This window comes from Monodelphis domestica, chromosome 8, assembly GCF_027887165.1.
Source record: "Monodelphis domestica isolate mMonDom1 chromosome 8, mMonDom1.pri, whole genome shotgun sequence".
Classification (NCBI taxonomy): Eukaryota; Metazoa; Chordata; class Mammalia; order Didelphimorphia; family Didelphidae; genus Monodelphis; species Monodelphis domestica.
In genome coordinates this window covers 41,539,788-41,563,681 of record NC_077234.1, presented here as the reverse complement: position 1 = coordinate 41,563,681, position 23,894 = coordinate 41,539,788, and the positions used below count along the sequence as shown (strand labels likewise).

The following is a 23,894-nucleotide window of genomic DNA, read 5'->3' as shown; positions in this document are numbered from 1 at the left end:
CCCAACAGCCCAAATCCCTTCACTGATTCTCCTCTTTCCTTCCATATACATTTTTAAATGGCTGACTTCAATTTTCCTTTCCAGTCTCCACTCATTCTGAGTTTTTAAAGGAAAAGACCATTTATCTTCTGTGATCTGCCTTTTATACCATCTTCTTCCCGTATCTTTGGGTCAGTAAGTGCACTCTCCTTGAACATTTCTTGTGTACTTATGTCAGTCTCAAACAATTCCTATTTCCCTCTTTACTGGAGTTGTTTTCCTCTTCATACTCAGAATTCTATTCTTGAGAATTTTCCAATCCCTCCTTAGCTAACTTCTCCTGAAGACTTCCAGTCCATGAAAACCTACCTTTCTTTCCTCTGACTCCTCTTATATCTGCTGTCCAGTTTTCCTCTATCGCTGCTTTAGGAAGAAGGATCCCATCATTTCCCCCTGAGCAATCTCCCTTTAGTAAAAAAAAAAAATCCAGTATATAATTTCCTCCTGTTGATTTTTTTCACTTTTTGAAGGATTAAATGATTATTGAGGCAAGTCAAAAAATTATTAGTTGCTCTGTTTAGGGTGTGTAGTGTGTGTGTGTGGGGGGGGGAGGGGGGGAGAGGGGAGGAGAGAGAGGGAGAGAGAGGGAGGGGAAGAGAGAGAGAGAGAGAGAGAGAGAGAGAGAGAGAGAGAGAGAGAGAGTTCCAAGAGATAAAGAAAGCATTTATCAAGCACCCATTGTATGAGGATTTAAACAGCAAAATGAGACTGTCACTACTCTCAAAGAACTAAAATTCTGAAAGGGATAGAGACCGCTATTTATTTATTTATTTGTTTGTTTGTTTGTTTGCATTTCTAATCAATAACCTTCTTGTTAACTCAAATACCCCTATTTAAATTTATTATATAGAAAAAGTAGAAATTGTTAATAAATTCTTGTGAAACCTAGATTCCTTGAAATATTTAATATTTCTCTAATTGGCAAAGTATGAAAATTTTTTACAATATGCTTCTCCACTGCCTAAAATTACTTTGCTACTACTATAAATTGTGTCTTTAATGCCAGAATTTGTTACCTTTCATTATGAAAGTAACTTAGTATGGTCTATCTTTATAATAGCTATATAATAAGCTTTGATTAAAGGCAAAGAAACGGTAGAACAGACTGTAAATAAAAAGGGGCTAGAGCTTTCAGATTTACTTCAGGAATCTCTAAGTTTAATAGCTGGAACTGTTTATTGACACTTCAAATTCTTTCAATTCCCAATTCATATCAACACCATTATATATACATATATACTATACATGTACATGTGCTTGTGTGCATAGTTATATGTATGTACATATCTACATAAACACATTTATGTATTCCAATGTTAGAGTAGATAGGGAAAAAATTGACCTTCAGAGACCCTGGATCAAGTCCCTGTGTGACTCTGAATAAGTCACTTAACGTCTTAGTGTTATAGGTAACTCTCTAAGATTATAAAAGCTGCAGAGAAGATGCTAACCTATATTATTAGTAAAGTAAGTTTCTTTATGAGGAAGTTCCCTATACCAATGAATCAAAGGTTTATTTCATTTTCTCTCTCTCAAAATGTGTGTGTGTATGCACTTTAGATTAATCACATTTGGGTTTTAAGTTGTTATAAATATTTGCATTTTTAAATCTTCTGAGATTTATTAATGGTCTTTATTTGGAAATTTTTGTAAGCCATAACAATATTCTCAAATTCTTTAGCCTATAGATAACGGTAGTACCCTACTTTCCATTTCTCTGTTTTCCATCCTTAAAATACTGGCTAAAGAAGTATAAAGCTGACAGCTGGATATGAGGATATTACAAATGACTGTAATTTTCTAAAATGTTTCTTTTAAAAAAAAAACAGTTGCTACTAAATATTTCATTGGTGACATTTGGTTTAAACCACAGTTCCATGTATTCTATGGCACACTGGGATCTGAACTGTGCAGCTGGCCTCTGAGCTCCATTAAACACACCACCACATGCATATTATACTAATAGAATATACGTAAAACTTTAGAATTTGGGGTTTTATGGAATTAAAATATAAATCAATTAATATTTCAGGGAACACATACTATGTAAAAATACACTATGTACAAGCTACCAAACTAGATACTAGAGATACAAAGACAAAAATGAAGGCACAAACCTTCAGGAAGGTTTAATTAAAGGAAAAAGAAAATACTAATAGTTGGGGGTTGGACTATGGGAGAGGTGTAATATGGAAAATAGTTCCATAAGAGGTGACACCTGTGCTAAGCCCTGAAGGAAGAGAAAAAAATTTAAAATACATATATAATGTGTCACAGTCCATGCAATGATTGCCATTACCTGAAAAATCCATGCTACCGAAGAGTTTCAAATCTGACCACAAAAGTCAAACCACTTCACAAAAGAATAAGTATTTTGGGAAAAAATAGATTAAATACTAATTTAACACAAGAAAAAGGACAAATACAGATACAGATTCTGGGTCAAATTAAAGGTCACTGATACATTTTTTTAAGGCTAAAATCACATTTATTTTATATTTCTCTATACTTTCCTATAAAGATAACTTTCCAAAAATTCTCTTGCCATATTATTTTTTCTTAAAATTTTCCCTTTAAGAGTGCTTCCATCTTAGGTCACTGTTTTGGCATATAGAAAGCCAAGAATAACTCCCTTTGGCCACACTGGCCAAACAGAAGGGAACACAGTGCTGCTCCTCCTCCAAAGGAACATAGGCTCTCAGAGAACAACAACATTTCTAGCTTTAGGACTTCAAGGAGAACAGGGTTTAACACATCCCTCAGGATGGTTGTTTGTACCTAAGGCTGTCACATATCCAGTGTTTTTAATTTAGAGGTTTAAAAAGGGAACAAGGATGGTCTGTAGTTTTGTCACCTTTCATTGTATCCATTTTCTAATCCATTAATAATGACAGAGACTTAAAATCCTTAGAAACCTTCCCCTTCAGATAGTTTCTTAGAAATAATTTTGTACATTATGGGAACATTTCCTTCAGCAAATACCAAGACAGGACAGGACAAGACAAGATAAGACAAGACAGGACAGGAAAGGACAGGACAAGACAGGATAGGACAGGACAGGACAGGACAGGACAGGGAAAGTAAGACTACCTCAGTACTAGACAAAAACTATTGAGAAAAATGGAAAGTAGTCAAGAAGAAATTAGATATAGAGAAACATCTCACATTATATACTGAGATAGGCTCTAACTGAGTACATGATTTGGACAAAAAGGGTGACATCAGGAGGAGCAGGGCAGAAACTGCTTGTCAAATTTATAAATAGAGGAAGTGTACATGACCAAACGAGACAGAGACAGTCCCAGGAGGCAACATAGGGAATTTTAATTATACAGTTTTTAAAGGTTTTGTACAAATAGAACCCATGAAGTTAAAATTAGAAGAGATGCTAGAAATGGGGAAGAGGGTCTTTTGAAGTAAGTTTCTATGATAAAGATACCCTTTCTAAGATACATGGGGAATTAATTCAAATTTATAAAAACTATTCATTCCCCAATTATAAATGGTCAAAAATTATTTAAAAAAATACAAATAGACAACTTTTAGAAATCTAAGCTATTGATAGCTATATGTAAAATGCACTAAAAGACTAAGAAGTTGAGAAATGTGTTTTGAAACAACCCTGAGATCCTACCTCATACCCATCAGATTGGAAAAGTTGATCAATAAAGGAAATTATAAGTGCTGGAGGGGCTGTGGGAAAATAGGTGCATTGATGTACTTTTAGTAGAACTGTGAACTGGTCCATTCATTCATTGCTAAGTAATTTGGAACTATGCCCCAAAAGTTAGTAAATTGTGGTTACTGCAATGCTACCAGGTCTACAGACCAAAGAAATCAAAGAAAGTAGAAAAGCATCCATATGTGCAAAAATATTTTTAGCACCTTTTTTTTGTGGAGGTAAAGAATTGGAAACTGGTGGAGTTCCCATCAATTGGGAAATGATCAAACAAAATATGGTATATGAATTCAGTGGAATATTATTGTGCTGTAAGAAACAATGAAGGAAATGGTTTCAGGGAAATCTGGGAATACTTGTATGAACTGATGCAAAGTCAAGTGAGCAGAATCAGTAATAATGTAAAGACAAACAATTTTGAAAGTTTAAGAACTTTGATAAACACAATGACCAACCACAATTCTAAAGAACTCATGGTGGAACATGCTACCCACCTCTTGATATTGATAGCCAGGTGAAAGATGAGTAGAGTCTGAGAATTTTTTGGACACAGACAACATGGGAATTAGTTTTTCTTGACTATAAATGCTTGCAACAGTTTCTTCCTTTCTTAAGGGGTAAGGGATAGGAGAAAGAGAATGTGTACCTCAAAATGAAATATCATTAAATTTTTTAAAAGTAAGGCATCATAACGGGGGGTTTAACCTCCAAAAGAGAAATATGTGACAACAGCATTAAAAATGTTATTTTTCTAAAAATAATCATGTCAATGGTAAGGGAAGCAAGATGAAAACATTGGCTATCCAATGTTCCTATCAGAAGAGAAAATGAATTGAACAGAAATTTGTCTGGAGAAATTAAGTTTCTTAGTTACCTTGATTTTTCTTCTTTGAAATTTCAGGCTAAGCAAAAGATTTGGTCATGGTTATAGAGGAAGCAGAGACAAGACCAGAGCAGGAAGTGGTTTAATATAAGATATAGGTACTAATTCTTTTGATAACTACTTGCTCCTCTGACCAGGGAATGAACTCAGCACCATCAAAATTGTATACTAGCACAAATATGGTCTTTTCTCAGAACTCCAGATAATCAGCTTCAGGCACCTACAGATAACAGTATTTACTCTCCCCTTACATGTATCAGAAGACCTCAAGAAAACTTTCCACCACAGTGAGGCAGCTATCATTCTTTATAAGCCCACAAAGACAAAAGGATAAACAGTAAATTCACTAAGAACTATGTTACCTATAACCACACAGCATAGCTCTAAGTTCCTGGTCAGCAAATATGGTACAATGTTATGCTATTTATTCTACTGAATATGCAAGACAAGTTAATAAATGTTGTTAAGTAGTAGGTCAAGAACAAAATATATGCATAGAATTATTGGACCAGGAGATTTTCTATTGAGAATTGGAAAAGACTTTAGAAGTTGGTAGTCCAATCCCCTCACTGGTCATGTTTAACATGATGGCAACTTAAGGTGACACAGTGGGACAACCACTAGGCCAGGAGTCAAAACATTTGAAAGGGATTTGTAAGTGAAGTGCTGAACTGAAGAAACAAACAAAAATGAAACAATTCTTGCCCTGAAGATCACAGGATCCAAGTATCATAGATTCTGAGCTGGACAGACAGCAAATCTAATGCTCTCATTTTATAAATAAGGAAAGTGAATATAAAAAGATCAAGCAAGTGATGTGGCTTCACTTAGAAAGGATTAAATACAGATCTTCATGACTAGAAGTTCATCACCTTATCCATTTCTCCAGCTATCTCTCAAACTTAGATCTCAACATAAGCATACAATATGAATGCATTTTTCGACTATAGCAAAGAGTTGGGAAAGAAGATTAAGTTGGGAACTGAATATTCTTAATATTCAAGGACAGAAAGAACATACTAATAGTTGGCAGGGGAAAAGGAGAAATAGGGAAGCCTTCAGAAGGAGGTGACGTTGAAGATGAGTCATTAAAGAAGATGAAGATTTTGAAAGGCAGAGTTAAGGAGACAAGGCACTGGAAGCATGGGGAATAGTTTGTAAGAATGAATAGTAGTAGCAGATGACATAGGGACAATATTGTTGAACTACTAAGTATGGGATAATGGAAAGGTGAACATCTGATGCCCAGCTGAAAAGTTTCTCTTTTATTGCGCAGAAAGGATAACAGAGAGTCATGGAAGGTTTTCAAATGGTCTCTGATGTGTTCAAATCAGAATGGCCTTTTAGCAGACTATTTTGGCAACTAAACAGAGGACATAGGATTAGGGTAAGAAACTAGTGGCAAGGAGACCATTTAGAAATTTCAGTAGTACTGGCAAAAGCAATAAGGGCCTGAATGAGGGTGGTAGAAAGGGAGAGATACAAGAATGTTATGGGGACAGATTCGAGGAGACTTGGCAACTGATTATAAGTGGGAGGTGAGGGAAAGGTAAGAGTCAAAGATGACTTTTAATGTGGGTGACTAGAAATAGACCTCTTGTCAGAATTGCAGCCATTAGCAGAATGGGAAGGTTTTAGAGAGTGAATGATTTTTGTTTTGGACATGCTGATTTTGAGATGCCTAGAAGATATCCAGGTAGAGATGTCCAGAGTAATTCATGATTCAAACGAGTGGAGTTTGTCATGAGATTAGGATTAAGCGTTTAGATTTTCTGAGAAATATATTTTATTCAACAAGAGTCAGGAGGCATTAAGCATTTTGAATATCATGTAGCATCATAATAAATTAAACCAATTACATCTGAATAAAAAGGAAATGACAGTTGCCAATGTAGGAATCATTTATGAATCAGCTCTGGTTATTAATATATAAATATCAATATTAATAGCTAATTTAAAAAGAGACTTATGCTCACCAAAAGTATATTGTCACCATCATGGAAGACATCCAGTACCACATCCAAATGGAAAAGTGATTCCTTATAGTTGATGAGGTGCTCCAAAAATTCCTGTTGGAAGATGAAATTATGCTGGATACTAGAGAGTTTGGCCCAACTCTCTACACAGGAAAAGCTAAGTACAGAAAGAAAACCTCTAGTCCAGATTTTGGAATGCAATTAGATGGTCAACATAGTTCATCTGTACATATATCCTGGACAGCTGGTGCAGATGGAAAATGCAGTGTTGTGTAGTGGCATGTAAGAGGATGGAAGAATAGAAATAAGAATAATTAGGGATAGAAGGTAGTTACTAATCCTTAAAGTAACAGGAAAATATGGGAGCTCACTGAGGAGGAATGTAGTATGGTTAAACCAATATTTGGCAGCTCTGAGGAGGATGGATTGAAGAGAAGAGCAAGTTTAGGCAGGGAAGCTGGTCAGAAGACTTTTAGTAGTCCAGGTGAGAGGTGATAGGGGTTGGTACTAAGCACTGGGGATAGATACAAAGATAAAAACAAGTCTTGCCCTCCTCATAGAGCTTACATTACACTGGGAGGAGGGGGATATAACATATACACAAGTAAATACAAATCTATACAAAGTAATACAAAAAGATAGAAGAAAGAGTATACTAATAGCTGGAGGTAGGAGGTAAGGAAAGTCCTGGTGCAGGAGGCATCACACAAGTTTTGCTTGTGGAAGACTACATGTAATTGAAATGTAAAAACCAGAAGGAAAAAAAAAACTAAAGCCAAAGCAGAACTGACAGACTGAGAGAACAAAGAGAAAAAGAGACCTGTGAGGATAAAAAATAAAAGTTTAGATGGAGCATGCTGCACTGGAGAAGGTGACTAGTTATGTCCTATCTTATGGAAAGGACTAAGGTTCTTTGAGTGTCAGTTGGAAGAATATGAAATGAAGATAACTAGGATGACGGGGGCCTGTTAACACTAGCTCAGGGTTCTTGGAGAGCAGAAGAGGATAGTGAAGGGCCAGGGAGAAGCGGGAGGGGGAAAGGATTTTTGACAGCTGAACTGGCAATAATGAAACTGTATGGAAAAATGTAACATGTAGACAACAGTCTTATATTGACAAGCAAAGGTTAATTCCTCCATTTCTACTGATTTGATGGAAATGATAGAAGCAGTTAATTATAAGTGACATGTGCAGTCAACACCTCATCTAGGTTTGTGATAAATTATGTAACAAGAACTTGGAATATAAATGAGCTTATAAGGATGCTCAAATGAGATCACAAGGCCGTAAAAACTCCAAGATACATAAAACTAAGCTTTGGGAAGTTACAAAATATAACATGAAAATTCCACTAAAGTCTAAAATCAACTCATGAGTACATTCTCATACAGTAAAGAACACTGTATGAAAAAAATTGTGATTAGTAAGGAAGAGTACAGAGCAGACACTACACGGATGGCAGAGTTCCAGAAGACATCTGCTGATGGCTCTGTAATTCCAAGATTAGGCTGCTCTCACCCTGAAAAAGCTTTCCACAAGTCAGTTTATATACCAAAAAGTCATATCCATTTACTTCCATACCTTCTATTTCATTCCTCCTTAACTGATGATCCCAATCTATACTCCTATATTTCTACAGAATAGGGACCAAATAATAGTTTGATAATGCAGAAATAAATTATAATTGTCAGTAAACTCAGCAAACCCAGAAATGTGGTATACAAACAGATTAAGTTAAAGAGATATGGGTTCAAATCCTACATCTGACACTTGGTAGGTGAGTAAATATGGGATAATCACTTTCATATCTGAGTTGTTTTCTACATCTGAAAAAAAAAAGTGGCTTTGTAAACATTAAAAGGATATGTAACTTTTCAGACTACCACTTACTTTTTCCACTCTTCAGAACTAGTTTTTAATGTCTATGGGAAAGGCTATATATTTGTGCATGAAATAATGACAGCATGAATAGTTGAGCCATGACAGTGGGTATTGGCTATGAGGGCAGCTATAATGAAAGGTTTGGCTATACTTAAGAGGAGTAGATATGGTCAAAAAAGGATGTCATTAAAAAAAATTTTTTTTAAGGAATTTTGAGTTTCATAGGAAAACTAAGTGGATTGGAATGTAGTTTTCCTCTTTAAGCCAAGCATTAACTTCCAGTGGAGAAGACAAAGCGTCTTTGGCATTTGGAGTATCTCAAAAGGACTGATGCCATTTGAAACTACTTTTATTCTTCCATTGATATTATAATTATCAAAGGGTACAGAACCTGCTTAGAAAATACCGTGTTCAACACTGTTACTGCACCTACTGTGAAGGAAGAGCCAAAGCTTTTTGATACTCTTAGAAGAGTGGATAAGGAACAAGTAACAAACACTAGGTTTTTTATCCCCTTAAGAAGTACAAGTCATTTCTGGGATAGTCATTAAAAATGAAGACCGTAAGAAGCAGATACCAATATGTATGTGCTCATGAATACTTTAAAAAGCAAATACCAATGTTTCAGTCACTCATCCCATAGCTATCAGATTCTTAGGTAACATTACAAAACAGAAAGCAAAGCATTGAGGGTATAACTATTTGCTGTCCTTACTGATCTGTATAGTTGGATTTCACCTGCTGTTGATTTCAATTTCTCTTTCATGGTTTTCTTGGTAATGCTGCCTCATAGCTGACAATGCATTCTAGAATCTTATGTTGATTAGCAATAGCAGCTGCAAAGAATTCCAAGATGTTTGAAAGTTTAGTCAGTCAATTACCAAGCATTTACTTCATTCTGTGCCAAGGCTTGTACTAAGTGCTGGGGATATTTTCAAAAAACGTACTTGAATGGAGGAGACAATCTAAATAATCCCTAACTGGGGGCAGCTAGGTGGCTCCGTGGATTGAGAGTTAGGCCTAGAGACGGGAGGTCTTGGGTTCAAATGTGACCTCAGACACTTCCTAGCTGTGTGACCCTGGGCAAGTCACTTAACCCCCATTGGAAGGTAAGGGTCTTAAATAATCGAAAAAACCAAATAAATAAATAAATAATCCCTAACATACATAATAGTGAATTGATGGAAAGGAAGGTCACCTCAGAGCAGACAGCTATGGCAGCTCAGGGATGAAGAGGAAGATATGTCCAATAAGGTAGACTTTAATGCTAAATAAAGACAATGTTCTATTCCAACTTATGCTAGCAGTTCAGAAGAATGTAGACTTCTTGAGCACAAGTTCTGGTTTGTTTTCATCCAGGTATCTTTAGTGAGTGCATAGGACTTTACTATAATAAACAGACATTTGAATGTTAATTGAATCTAGTAGACTGGTAAATACTTCCTCAATCCCTACAGAATCCCATAAATTAGACAACATCCAAAAACATGAAGAATAATTTGAAAATATCACTTATCAGAGGAAAGCCATAAAACTCAGCTTTGCTTATTGCAAAATTATTCCATACTCAAAGTAGTTTTAATTAATATCCACTACTTGATAAATTTATTGGCTTAAACCATCCAAAAGAGAAAGTCAAATAATCTGCATGCTGAGATTGAATGAACATTAATGGGAAAAATAAGCCAGGAACTAAAACAATATGCAAACTAATGTTTCTCACATTTATTAACCCGTTTCTCAATTCTGAAACTCCATTAGTTGAGCTAAACTGAACTTTTAAACAGGAAAACACAAAATACATCTGCCTTATGGACAATAAGTAAATAAGTTGCCAAGGAAAAGTGTAGTGTTTACTTTTCTGAAAGTCTTTGTATCCCCAGAATCTAGCAGAGTATCTCGTACCTTAGTAGGCACTAAAATGTCATGAAAGGCCTTTTGCTTCTGACAATATTAGCAGTTAGCTTGCAATGATTTGTTTTCCTTTTTAAGGCAGATTTTAAGGCAGATTTTCAGTTCCAAGAGAGAAAAACCAGGGAAAGGGCAAGGCTACAATGAATGGCACTTCTGATGAAAACCTTTCAACTTCATTGCTTTTTGTATGTTATTAATTTTTCTACCTACAAAATTTCAGGCAAGGGCTCTCAAGCATGTGAGAACATTTCTGTAAATCTCCTGAAACCACTGGCAATAGATGTTTTGGAATCCAGCTCTTTGCTAAAATCAGATTTCCTTCCTTCTTTCCTCTTTTCCCACCTTCATTTCATACCTTAGTAACAACTCTAGGTGAGAAAGGAAAGAACTAGACAAAAAGAGTTAAGTGACTTGCCCAGGGTCACATAGTTAGAGAATATTTGAGGCCAGATTTGAACCGAGGTCCTCCCAACCTCAGGCTTGGCTTTCTATCCACTGTGCCACCTAGCTGTCAAAAAAGAGAGATGCTTTTTAAGCCTCCCTTTACAGAGACCCCAGAGGCTCAGTTATACTGCTTTTGTTAACTGGGGAAACTCCCTCCACTGGCAGAACATGCATTCAGAGACACTCAAAGCTCATCTACTTAGGAGATATATCCTAGGAAATTGAGGCATATATGAGTAAGTGACTGTCCAAGAGCCTCCAGCTAAATAATTTCTAATATGGAGCTTGAATATAGGTCTTTTTTACTCCCATTCTATCATCATTGCTTCTCTCTGTATATACTGTAAAATGATGTTGTTAAAAAAAAGTTAAACTACAACTATTTAGGGGAAGTATTCAACATAATTTTTGATAAGCCAATAAAATTGAGTATTTTAGATTTAAGTCAAGCATCTATCATGTTCTTTCTGAATTAGCTATTTCTTTAGAATAACACAAGAAAGGTGAGGTGTTTTAAGCAAATGTGGAATATCTGAATTATATAATTTTATGTTGTTTGGCAATAATTCCTATTTTACTAATGAAGAAAGAGGAGGATATGGTTTAACTCAAAAAGAGCACCTTAGTATCAGGGCCAGAAAATGAAGTCATTCTAACTTCTAGACTGGTTCTATAAACCCTCAAAGCCCTCTGAACATCCAGTGGTATTCTTGTCAATGATCTTCAATAAATCACAGGTAAAGAGGTGGACTCAGAATCAAGAAGGTCTGAGTTCAAACCTCATTTCTATTATTTACTGTGTGCTCATTGGAAAATCACTTAATATGTTTGAGCCTCAGGTATCTCATCTGTGAAATGGGGATAATCATCCACCTGCCTCACAAGATTGTTGTGAATTTCAAATGAGAATGTTGTATATGTGTGTGTACATGTATATAAACACAAACATATATGTATATATGTATCTAGCTCCATGCAATGTATACATCTACACACATTCACATGTGTATGCATGAGTTAATATTTCTATATAAACACTTTGAAAATTTTGTCACTTATAATAATAAAAATAATCATTATAGATATTTGATCTAATATACCAAAATCTCTATAATTATACTCTTTGTGGTAGTGAAGAACTGGCCTTTATAAAGGGGAATGACTAAACAAATTGTGGTAACTAATGTAATGGGATATTATTGTACCCTAAGACGTGATAAAGTCAAAGAATTCTCTGAAGAGAAGCAAGGGAAGACTTAATGGTATATGAACTGATTCATAGTGAAGTAGTTGAAAAGGGAAAATAACATACATGGTATAGTCATTACATATTATGTATAATAATATAAGAAGAAAAAACAAAGAACAAAACAGAACACTTTAATTATAAAAACCAATCTAAAAATACACTGCTCTTTCATTTTTATGGAGCTAAATTGTTAGAGATGGTTGATTTTTTTCCCTCCTTTTATTTTTTTGTTAAAAGGGATAGCTTAAGGAGCAGTTAGGTAGTGCAGTGGAGAAAAGCCTGGAATTGAGAGGACCTGTATTCAAATTAGGCTTCAGCAACTTCCTAGTTGTGTGAACCTGGGCAAGGTCACTTAACTCCAACTGCCTGGCCTTTGCTGCTCTTCGGTCTTAAAATTTATTCTAAGACAGACAAAAGGGCTTAATAAATAAGTAAATAAATAAATGGGATGGCTTTGTGGTAGAGGAAAAGAGGGATATGTCTAGAAATTAAAGTGGTAAAAAAGTATTAATAAAAATAAGATATTTTTTAACGTATCTAGAAGATTCCAAGGTAACACTCCAACTATCCAGTTGTCTTTCTTTCTCAGTTAAGGGCCATAAAACTTCTTTTCTGACCATATATAGAATCAACATATCTTTTGGAAAGCTAGGTGGAACATTGTATAGTATAAGACATAGAATCAGGAAGATCTGAATTTGAATCCTACCTACTTCAGATACTTTCTAGCTATGGGGCCCCTCAATCTCTGCCTCAGTTTCCTCAGTTGTAAAACTAGAATAATAAAAGTACCCAACTCATACAGTTGTGAGGATCATATAAGTTCATATATATAAAATACTCTTGAAAACCCTAATGTACCATATAAATGTTATTTTTATTATTTTATTGCTATGTGTTATTTATTTATTTTTTTTAACCCTTACCTTCTGTCTTGGAGTCAATACTGTGTATTGGTTCCAAGGCAGAAGAGTGGTAAGAGCTAGGCAATGGCAGTTAAGTGACTTGCCCAGGGTCACACAGCTGGGAAGTGTCTGAGGCCAGATTTGAACCTAGGACCTCCCATCTCTAGGTCTGATTCTCAATCCACTGTGCCACCCAGCTGCCCCTTGTTTAGTCCATTTTAATTTTTAGGCCCACTGTCCTAGAGGTAAAATAAAATCAACTTTTTCCCTCTTATAAGTACTGGGAAAAGGCTGACCTAACACAATTAATTTATCCTTAATATATGCCTTCCTTGAGTTCTTGCTGTTCTTCAAGTTTACCCCCTCAATCAGTCTTCTGGTCTAGCCTTTGGATAGCTTGTGGTCTTTATTTTTTTCTTTTGGTAAGTATGTATGGGGCCTGCAAATTAAGAAAAGGGACAGGCTTATGATGTCACTGACATATGGAATTTCCATGTGAGAGAATTCCTTCTCCCAGTTCAGGTCAGCATTTTCTCTGCAGCATTGAGGTTAAAAGAGTTGCCTAGAGGAGAGACTCTAAATGAACACTCTAACGCAAATATTATCAACATGGCAATGGGTTCAAATCAAGAAAAGAGTTGCCTAGAGCTGTGGTGTCAAACTCAAATAGAAATAGGGCCACTAAGCTATATACATCAGAATCCCTCTGGGCTGCATATTGATTTAGAAAATGGCATGTGAACATTATCTCCATTGTATTACATTATTATTTCCTTTGTTAAGAATTTCCCAATTATATTTTAATATGGTTTTTCTGCATGAAAGTATTGTGGTCCCGGTCTGATCCTTCTGGTCTAGAGTACTGAAGTTAAGAGACTTGTCCAGGATTCTAAAGTAGAACCCAGGATTTCCTGGGATCAAGGCCAGCTTTCCACTCACTCCTCTAAGTCTGTCTCTTATAGTAAAGCAATATCAATTCTGAATTTTTCCTTCTTCTGGTTGACATGCCTTTATTTCACTCATTTTGGGGGCCCAAGGAAAGACTATGTAGTACCATTTCTGAACCCATTAAGGAAGAAAAGAGGTAATGCTGATGCTTTGAAATTTGTTCCAAGAATATAACTTATGTTTATTCAGTCAGTCAATATACATTTATCAAGAGCCTGTTATGTGCCAAGATCTGTGCTAAGCACTGAGGATAAAAGAGAGTCAAAAGACAACCCTGTTTTCAAGGATCTCACAGCCTGGTGAGTGAGTGACAACATGCAAACAATTCTGTACAAAGAAGCTCTCAGTCTTGCCAAATCTCATGAGCATAGCAATGATTTTCCCAACTTTTTTCTCCTTTCACAATCTTCAAGCATGCCATCTTGACTTCCTGATGCTTTAATCTTACAAAATCTGTTCTTCCACACTTTGCAATCTTCCCAACTCCCAGTATTTTTCCAGACCCTAGCTAAACTCACCTTCATTCACTTCTTAGGGAGCCAATTTGCATCTACTCATTTCCTCTGATCTCTAGTCCTATAACCATTCAGACTTTGTCAAACTCCAACCTTGAATTACTCCTACCATCTGCCTCCTCTACTCCTAACCATTTACATACATGTTGCTATTCAGAATTGGAAACAATATGAAATCCTGAATTTATATGATCAAATTTTGTCAGCAGAATTCCTTTTACTCCTTCCTAATTGGTTCTCTATCCCACCTCTCGAAGTAGCTGTTTTGAACCTTGTCATCTCTGCTCAAGTCTCCAACTATAACCTCCATCCACATTCACTGAGATGAGGCCCTTATTTAATATTGTACTGAAAAAATTAAGACTAACAAGTTCTCTCTCTTCCTTCATCTCATAATGCTTTCAAAACACTCTCTACCAGTGCTTCCTTTTCTAGTCTTTGATGTAGAGGTGTCCCTTCTCCTTTTCAAGGCCAATCACTCTACCTATATCCCTCATCTTAATCTCTCATCTCTAGCAGATTAGTTCTGTGATTATCCCCTTCTTTTTATCAATCTCTTCATACTAGTTTCTTCCCAGCTACATATAAACACACCCTAAGTCTTTTTCTCTTTAAAAATTCTCACTTGATCACACCATTCCTCTTCAAGGTATTATCCTATCTCTCCCTTCCCTTACTTGGTAGAACTCCTTGAAAAAAAGGCTACCCATACTGTTAGCCTCCATTTCTTCTCTCACTCTTTTCTTAATCTCCTGAAATTTGATTTATGCCAACATTCCTAATAATCTCTATTTTTATTATCCTAGACATCTCTGCAACACACTAATTAAGCACCCTCTCCTTTTGGGCACCCTCCCCTCTGGATTTGACACTGTTTTTTCCTGGTTCTCCTCTTACCTGTCTAATCATCTCAATCTCCTCTGCTATTTGTTTGTCAGTGTCATACTCACTATGAAGATGTACCCCAATTCTGCCCTGGATCCTGTTCTTTGTCTAGATTCTCTTTTGGTGAATACATTAGCTTTAATGAGTCCAATAATTATCTGTATGCAGATGACTCCCAGATTTATATATACAGTCCTAGTCTCTCTCCAGAGTTCTAGTCTTGTATCACAATTGACATCATGCATTCCTAATTGAATAAAATATAGGCTTGTCTAAACAAAATACTCTTTTCTTCCTACAAAACCTATCCCTTTTTCTAAACTTCCTTTTTACTATTGAAGGTATCACCATCCTTCTAGTCATTCGGGTTCACAATTTTTATGTCATCCTCAGCTCTTCACTCATACTCACCCCATATATCTAATCATTTATTTAATCTTAGAAAGAGAGAATGTATAGCTACCACTCTGGTTCAGTTCTTATCACTTCCTTCTGGACAAAATAATAGCTTATTTGAAAAGGAAGCTTGCTATAGTAGATTGGGCACTGGATTTGGTATGAGGAAGAAATGGGTTCAAATTCTGCCTCATTCATTTCTGGGTTGGGTTTCCTCCTACAAGGGAGGGAACGTTTTCTCTACACCTCACTGTAAAATTAAGGGTTTGAGTTCATTGTTTCTCAAGGTGGGTGTCCTTCTCCCTCCAATCCATATTCCAAAATACACTGTTCTAATTCTCCTAGAAAGTAGGTCTAGGCATATTAACAACCTGCTTTCCTGACTGCCTAAAGAAAGGTTCTAATACATACTCTTTTGACATTGAAATCTCTGCCCAATCAGGCCCCTTCTCACATTTCCAGTCTCCTTACATATTATCCTTGTCCTTGAAGTCTATGATCTAGTCATTCTGACCCACTTTCTATTCTGTCCATGACACTCTCTCTTCTGCCTCCATTTCTTTGATCTATCACTCTTCATCTCTACCTCTTGGAATTCCTCTTTTTCTTCAAGTTCAAGTGCCACCTTCTGTAAGGAAGCCTTTCCTGGTCTCCCTACCTCCTACTATCCCCCTTGTCAACTATATCATAATCATTTTGTATATAGTCTTCATGTACTTCTGTGGGCACCAAGTCTCTCACTTTTAGATCATAAGCTTCTTGAAGGCAGAGAACATTGTATCTTCAGCACTTAACCCAGCACTTGGCACCTAGTAAATAAGCACTTAATATATGCTTGATGACTGAGTGATTGATTGTACGGAGAACAGGAACAAACAGGTCTTATTTTAAATTTTTTAATTTTTGACTAAAATTCACATGAGCAGCAATGTACAGAAAGGCTCCCTTGTGTGAAATGAAAAAAAAAAAACATTCTAGTAATTCTAATCCTTAAGACAATTGACATTTATGAACAGTTTCTCATTAGAACTATGAATTTACCTTTGCCAAGTCTACTTTTTTGGGTCTCAGTTACCTTATCTCAAAAGTAAAAGAACTTAATTATATGACTGTCAGAGACCTTGCCCAGAATAACATTCTAAGGCCAAGAGACTAGTCACAAAGCTACTACAACAATGAGATTAAATGAAGGTGTACCTGAATCAGGGGGGCATTGGTGAGAGTGGAAAAGAGGGATCTGATAGAAATGATGTTGTAAGATAGTTCCTCTTGGTATCCCTGGAGATTACATCTTTAATACCACTTTAAAAATGCAAGTTAACTTACTGCATGAAGAAATTTATTTACAGAATCAAGAAAGGAAAAATCCTTTAAATAAATGTTACTCTAGAACCTGTAAAATAAGACCTAGATTGACATTCTTCCTCTGCCACTTAGCTGAATGCTCAACAGTAGATCAGTTAGCCTCTCTTGGCCAGTTTCATTAAGCTGTAAACTGAGGATAGGATGATTTCAAAATCAACCATCCAATGGAACTGGCCCCTTTCAAAGAAACATATAATGAGAACATATATCCTTTAAGACAGTAACATCTTGGGTTTCAATCTTGCCTCAGACACTTCCTAGCTATGTGACTCTGAGCAAGTCATCACCTTTCTAAGCACCAGGTTCCTGCCTATAGGATAGGAACATAATAGCACCTACCTCAAAGGGTTGTTAAAAGAATAAAATAGGATAATGTATATAAAGTGCTTTGTAAAAAAAACCAAACACTATGTAAGTATGAATTATAATTATTGAAAATTTGTTAAATGAACCATAAATGATACTAATAGTAAATAATCAGTCCTACAAAGGATAAACACCTTTATGACAATTGGATTTTCTCTATTAGTTCAAATATTTGGAGTTTTAACTGAGGACATTTATTGGCAATAGGGAGAATCATATCTTGACGGAGGTAAAATTGTGCTGTCTTCACTGTTCAACTGGCATTACTTAAATGGCCAAGTAAATTTATGGCCCCTCCATTTATTTCCTGTACCCTTGCTTCCTTTTACAGGCTTCTTTTATTTGACTCTTCTCTTAGCTCACTGAGGTCTAATCAGACTGCTCTACTTGTTATTTGGTACACATGAAGCTATATCACCATTTCCATACTTTTGTACTACTTGTCCTTCTAATTTGGAATGTACTTTTTTAAAAAACCCTTTTCAAAAACCTTTAGATACTGATTTTGGTTCTAAGGCAAAAGATAGGTATGGGTCAGACATTTGGGGTTAAGTGACTTGCCCGGGGTCATACAGTTAAAAAGTATTTGAGGCCAGGACCTCTTGTCTTGAGGTCTGACTCTCAATCCACTGAGCCACCTAAATACCCCTCCCCACCCCCAAAATGTACTTCTATTCACACCTCTACTCCCTGGAATACCTCACTTCCTTTGGCCTTGGCTCAAGTACCATCTTCTACATGAAATCTTTTTATTACTGCCACTTATAGTTATCCCCTCCCAAAAAACTTTATATTCATCTTATATGCATTCTATATTTACTTTTATATGTATATTATTTCTTCCATCAGAATGTAAGCTCCTTGAGGACAGGAACTATTTTGCTTTTGCCCTTTGTATCCCTAAGACTTAACATGGTGACTGGCATATAATACGTGTTTAATGAAATGCTTTTTGACTTCTGATAATTGACAAAGTTTTCTAGGTTTCTAGGATCAGGGAAACATACATTGAACTACACAAATTGGATGTGTGACTGTGAGCAATTCACCTAACCTCTTGATAATCCCAGATGACTGAGACTATAAATTGCATTTGTTAGGGAGTTCCTTAGATAGATGAAACCATAGGCCCAGAGCACATTCCATCTTCTCTCCAACCCGCAAGAAAAAAGAAAAAAGAAAAAATTTCTCTAAGGTACATCCAGCTCTAAATTCTTTGATATATTTCAAGACATATCTCATTTGTGATTTTGATACTAAAGCTGCTCTACAGAACAATGAGGAAACAAAACCCAGGTTAAAAAAACATGAACACCTTTTAAAACCCTAATCATCTGTATTAGAATCAATATTAAGAGTAGGTTCTAAGGCAAGAGAGCAATAAGGGCTACACAATTGAAGTTAAATGACTTGCTCAGAGTCACACAGCTAGGAAGTACCTGAGGCTAAATTTGAACCTAGGTCCTTCTGTATCCAGATCTGGTTGTCTATCCACTGGGCCACCTCACTGCCCCCTAAATAAATACTTTTAAAAAACAAAAATTTCCTCATAGGATCTCTGCAGTCTTGTAGGCATCTCAAACTCAACACTTCTAACAGAGCATGCCATCTTTCCCCCTATCTTCCATATTTCAGTTAGGGGCATCACTAGTCTCTTAGTCATGTTTTTGACTCTTCAGTCTCTTTCACCCTATATATCCAATTGGTTGCCAAGTCCTATCTCTATCTCTGTTCTCTTTTCCCGATTCACATCAACCCCTTCCCTGCTCAGCCCCCTCCATCCCTCCACAGGCAGTTAGTTTGGCTTATTTGCTGTTCCATTTCTCCTTCCATATTCCATCTCCTGTCTCCACATTTTTGCCCAGGCTCTTCCTTAGGCCTGAGCTCATCCTTCCTTCTCTCTATCTCTTAAAATCTTGAGTTTTATTCAAGACTCAGTTGAAGAGCCACCTCTTTCAAGAAGCCTCTCCTGATTCTCCTACTTAAGCAATTCTTAAGAAAAGGACTGTGAATTATTTATTTTGCTAACTGTATTCCAATATAATTGTTTTCCTTTGTAATCCTATGTATTTTATCTTATGCATTTAAAAACATACTGAGAAAGAGTCCATGGACTTTCTCAGACTGCCAAAGGGGGGAGGGTCTATAATACATGAAGCCAGTTAAGAACCCCTGCCCTCATTGTTAATGACAACTCCCCTTCCTTTAATCAGTGTGTATTTATTTTTTATAGCAGGAACTGGACTCATGATTTCTAGATGAAAAAACTTCTCCCAATGCAGATTGGCAACTTTTCTGCAATTTATAGTCTTACAGAGTTGCTTGGAGTACTGAAGTAAAATGCCTTGTCCAAGGTCACACAGTGAATATGTCAGAAATGGTCAGGTCTTCCTGGCTCTGTAGTCAGTTCTCCCTATACTAAGTTGCACTTTCTACTCTATATACCTCATGTATTTACTTACTTGTGAAGAGCATGTAACCTCCTAGTAGAATAGGAGGTCCTTCAGAGTATGGACTATCTTTTCTTTTTGGATCCCCAATGATTAGCACAATTCATGGCACACCATAGATGATTAATAAATGCTTCTTGACTAACACATTTTTGAATACCTGGTTTTCTTCATGATTTAGCTCAACTCCTACAGGCCTTCCCAATCCCTTCAGTTTTTAATACCATCTCCCTTCTTACCTTTCATGTATGAATTCTCTATATATTAATTTATGTAGATATTATTTCCCCATTTGAATTTAAGCCCCTGAAAGCAGGGGCTGGTTTTGCTTTTTAACTTTGTATTCTCAAGATTTAAAGTCCTTGGTGCTTAGTAAATGCTTAAAGAAATGTTGCTTGATCTCTCCTGCCTATATATATGGACTGTGTATATGCATAGATACATGTTATATATAACTATACATTTATACACACTTAGCACACCATCAGTCTAAAATCTTCCATGAAATGTTCCATGTTCTCAAAACTTCTAAAATTTCAATATATAATATGGACAATCAGTTTTAGTTTCTAGCACTCTGTCTTGCACAAACAACTTCATTCTGTCCTAATATTAACTCTAAGACAAAAGGGTAAGAGCTAAGCAAATGGGGTTAAGTGACTGCCTTGGGTTCACACAGTTCCTAAGTGTCTTTTGAGGCCAGCTTTCAAACTTCCAGACTGCAGGCCTGGCACTCTATCCACTGTACTACCTAGCTAGTCCTTTAATGAATGTTTGTTGATTGATATATACTGCCTATGAATGTATATACATGTAATATAAATATATACACAATACATACTTAGTACATCACCAATCTAAGATGTCCTAAGACCTGCTCCTTGTTCTCAGAAACTTCCAAAATTTCAATATACAATATCAACAATCATAGTTTCTAGCAGTGTCTTGCGTGTAGTAGGCTTTTTATAAATGCTTTTTCATTCAACTGAATTCCTACTTTGATCAGAAGTCATTCTAACAAATATAATACAGCTTTCTGTTTCTCTTATTTAAGGTAGTAATTAAATGTATTTCTTTAAATCTTTACTCTCATGACATGGAAACTACCAAAATAAAACCTCATGGCACTTTCCAAGGAATGAAAGAGGTCTACTATCATTCTAGTTGCTTCAAATGTAGCAACTGGCAAGAGTTACACTGAATCAATAATATTTTGTTTCTTTTTCATAGTATCTATAGTGTCCAACCATCACCCCTTATACTGATTTCCTGCATGTACCAAAAAAAAAAAACCAAACCAAAAAAAAAAACCACTCCTGGAACGAGGAAGCTTCAGCTGAAAAGAATTAATCACTGCAGTTTATTTTAAAAAAATGACCAGGGAACTTTAAAAAGCATCCTCTTAACTACCCACCCCACCCCACCCCTTTTACCGGAACTACACAAACAGTTCCAAATTCTTGAAACCAATGAGAACAGAATCGTTTCACAAGCCTGGAAGCCTTAGTACCTACTACCCCTATCATTAAGTACCAGTGTCATTCTAAGACAATCCCTTGGCCAAGATCAAATCACATTTCCTAAATGCTTAGCCTTTCTACAATCCAGTACAGGGCACCACCACTTAACCTTCCTATCTGTGCCTCGGTCACTTTGGAGCTACAGTATGACACAGCCGTGATAATAAGTATCCAAACACATGTCGAGCAAGACAATGTTTCTCTGAGTTTCCCAGAGCAGAAGGATGATTTACTGTTTTGGTTAAAGAAAAAGAAAGCCTGGAGAGGAGAGCGGACGAAATAGTTTTTCTATTCCCAGCTTGCTGGGCAATTTGACTGCCCCCTCCAAGCGCCCCCGCCCCGTGAGAAAATGACACAGCACCGGGGGGAGTAAGGGGGGAGGGGGAACCTGAGGACCCTCCAGCCAGGCAGCCCCGGGATGGGGGGGGAGGAAGGAACGTTTTCCCATTCCCCGCACCGGGGTCTTCCACGACACCCCAATCTTGCAGTCAGGCCTGGGGTGGGTGTGTGTGAGGGGCACACACAGCGGGGAGTGCTGGGAGGAAGAGGAGAAGGGAGGGAAAAAACAAGGGAAAGGGAAGGGAGGAGGGGAGGGAAGGAAGGAGGGAGCAGAGGGAAGGGGAGACGAAAACAAGGGGCAGGGGGTCAAGGGGAGGGGTGCTACAAATGGGAGGGAAGGGGGACAAAAACGAGGGGCAGGGGGTCAAGGGAAGGGGGGAGAGAAGGTGGAAGGGACCAACAGGAGGAGAGAAGGGAAGGAGAAGCGGGGAGGTAAGGGGTCCAGCAGAGGGGAGGGGGCGGCCCCGCAGACACTCCCCTCCCGACCCCGGACCCTGTCACCCTCCCAGCTCCCCTCCGGGGCTCGCAGGGTTCCGGCTCCAGCTCCGGCCTCAGTCCAGTCCGTCCCGTCCCGACCCGTCCCGCAGCCCTCATTACTCACGCTCCGCTCGGGCTCAGTCTGCTCCAGGCTCGGCGGCTCCACCCGCCCGCCCGCATCGGGCCCGGCTCCCGAGGCCCGCTGGCTGCCCCGCGCCCCGGCCCCGGCCCGGCCCGCGCGGTCCCCTGCTCCGCTCCGCTCCGGGCGCGCCTCTCCCTCGCGCCCGCGTCTCTCTCGCGGCGCCCCCGCCCCGGCTTCTCCCTCGGCCTCCGGCTCCCCCCCCCACCCCGCTTTTTTTTCCCTTTTGTCTCCAGAATAAACTTTATTGGTCTCTTTTTCCGCTCACATCATGTAAACAAACAACGAGCTCCTCGCCCCCGCCCCCCGCGGGCTTCGGGAGGGGAAGAGCGAGCGAGCCAGCAGCCTCCCAGGGGCTGAGCCTGCCATGCCCCGGAAGCACAGGCCCAGCGGGGCGGAAGTGAAGCCAAGGCGCCGGGTGGGGGAGAAAAGGGAGAAGGGGCGCGAGGAGGGAGCCGAAGAGGAGAAGAGGGAGGTCCGGACGCTCACTGCGCCTGCGGGCGCTCCTCCACCTCCTTTCCACTGGACGTTTCTTATCTCTGTGTCTCTCCCTCGAAGTCTTGTCTCCCTCTCTATCTCCCTTTCTCTCTGTGTCTTTGCCGGTTTCTATCTCCCTTTCTATCTCTATCTGGGTGTCTGTCTCTGCCTCTCTTGGTCTTCGATTTCTCTTTCTCTTTTTTTGGTCTCTGTATCTATCTCTGTACCCCTGCCTCTCTGTTTTCCTCTTTCTTGCTCTCTCGCATTCTCCCTGCTTCTGTCTATTACTCTCTGTATCTCTCTGACTTTGTGTCTATTTCTCTCTCTGACTTGCTGTGTCTCTTCCTCTCTGTCTCTAATATCTCTGTCCCTGGCTCTTCCTCTCTGTGGCTTTGTGTCTCAGTCTTTCTTCTCTCTATCTCTGTCTCTCTTTGCCACCCTGTATCCCTCTCTGTCTCACACATTCTTTGTTATGTCTTTCATTCTCTTTCTCCTCTCCTCTCTTTCACATTCTCTGTATCTTCCCTCCTTCCCATCCTTTGTGTCCGTCTCTGTCTTTCTCTTTTCCCCCTCACTCTTTCTATTTCTGCCTTTCTCTTTCTCTGTGTCCCTCTCCTTCCCCTTTCCCACCATTGAAATCTTAACAGACTTTGACCCATCTCCAGCTGCACAGACAGCTCTGTCCTAAGGGAAACAGTTTATACCAAACTTGGCTTCTGGCCACCTTGAGCTCACTGTCTGGGAAAGAGTATGACCCCCAACAAAGACACTGTAGCACATGATGACCTAGGATCAGGGGGTAGAGTAGCTCAACAACCCTGCCACAACCCACCAACCAAAACCCGAAATAGCAGGCAGGAGGAGATTTGTGTGAGAGGAGCATGTAGGGAAAACAATTATGTTACAGGGATATTTTACAGTTTTAGGCTTTTCTTTGTAAAGAGTGATGGAGTTTATTGCATCCAGTTTACTCTTATTTATTTATTCATTTTTAAACTCTTACCTTCAATCTTAGAATCAATACTATATTGGTTCTAAGGCAGAAGA

General features: G+C 38.1%; 1 protein-coding gene across 6 annotated transcripts in view; it reads right to left on the bottom strand.

The window, feature by feature from the left end:
• Positions 1-22,544, bottom strand: part of PIK3CA (phosphatidylinositol-4,5-bisphosphate 3-kinase catalytic subunit alpha) — a 94,976-nt gene extending 72,432 nt beyond the window's left edge. For 2 of the 6 annotated variants that reach the window (XM_056807458.1, XM_056807460.1), the window contains exons 1-2: positions 22,356-22,544; positions 6,578-6,670 (exon numbers count right to left, since the gene is read on the bottom strand). The gene's annotated coding sequence lies outside the window, so the exon portion shown is untranslated. Of the gene's footprint in view, positions 1-348; positions 446-6,577; positions 6,671-22,355 lie in introns of all 6 variants that reach the window. The other 4 variants (XM_056807456.1, XM_056807459.1, XM_056807455.1 and 1 more) reach the window with 3 other exon arrangements.
• Between the last annotated feature and the right edge of the window lie 1,350 nt (positions 22,545-23,894).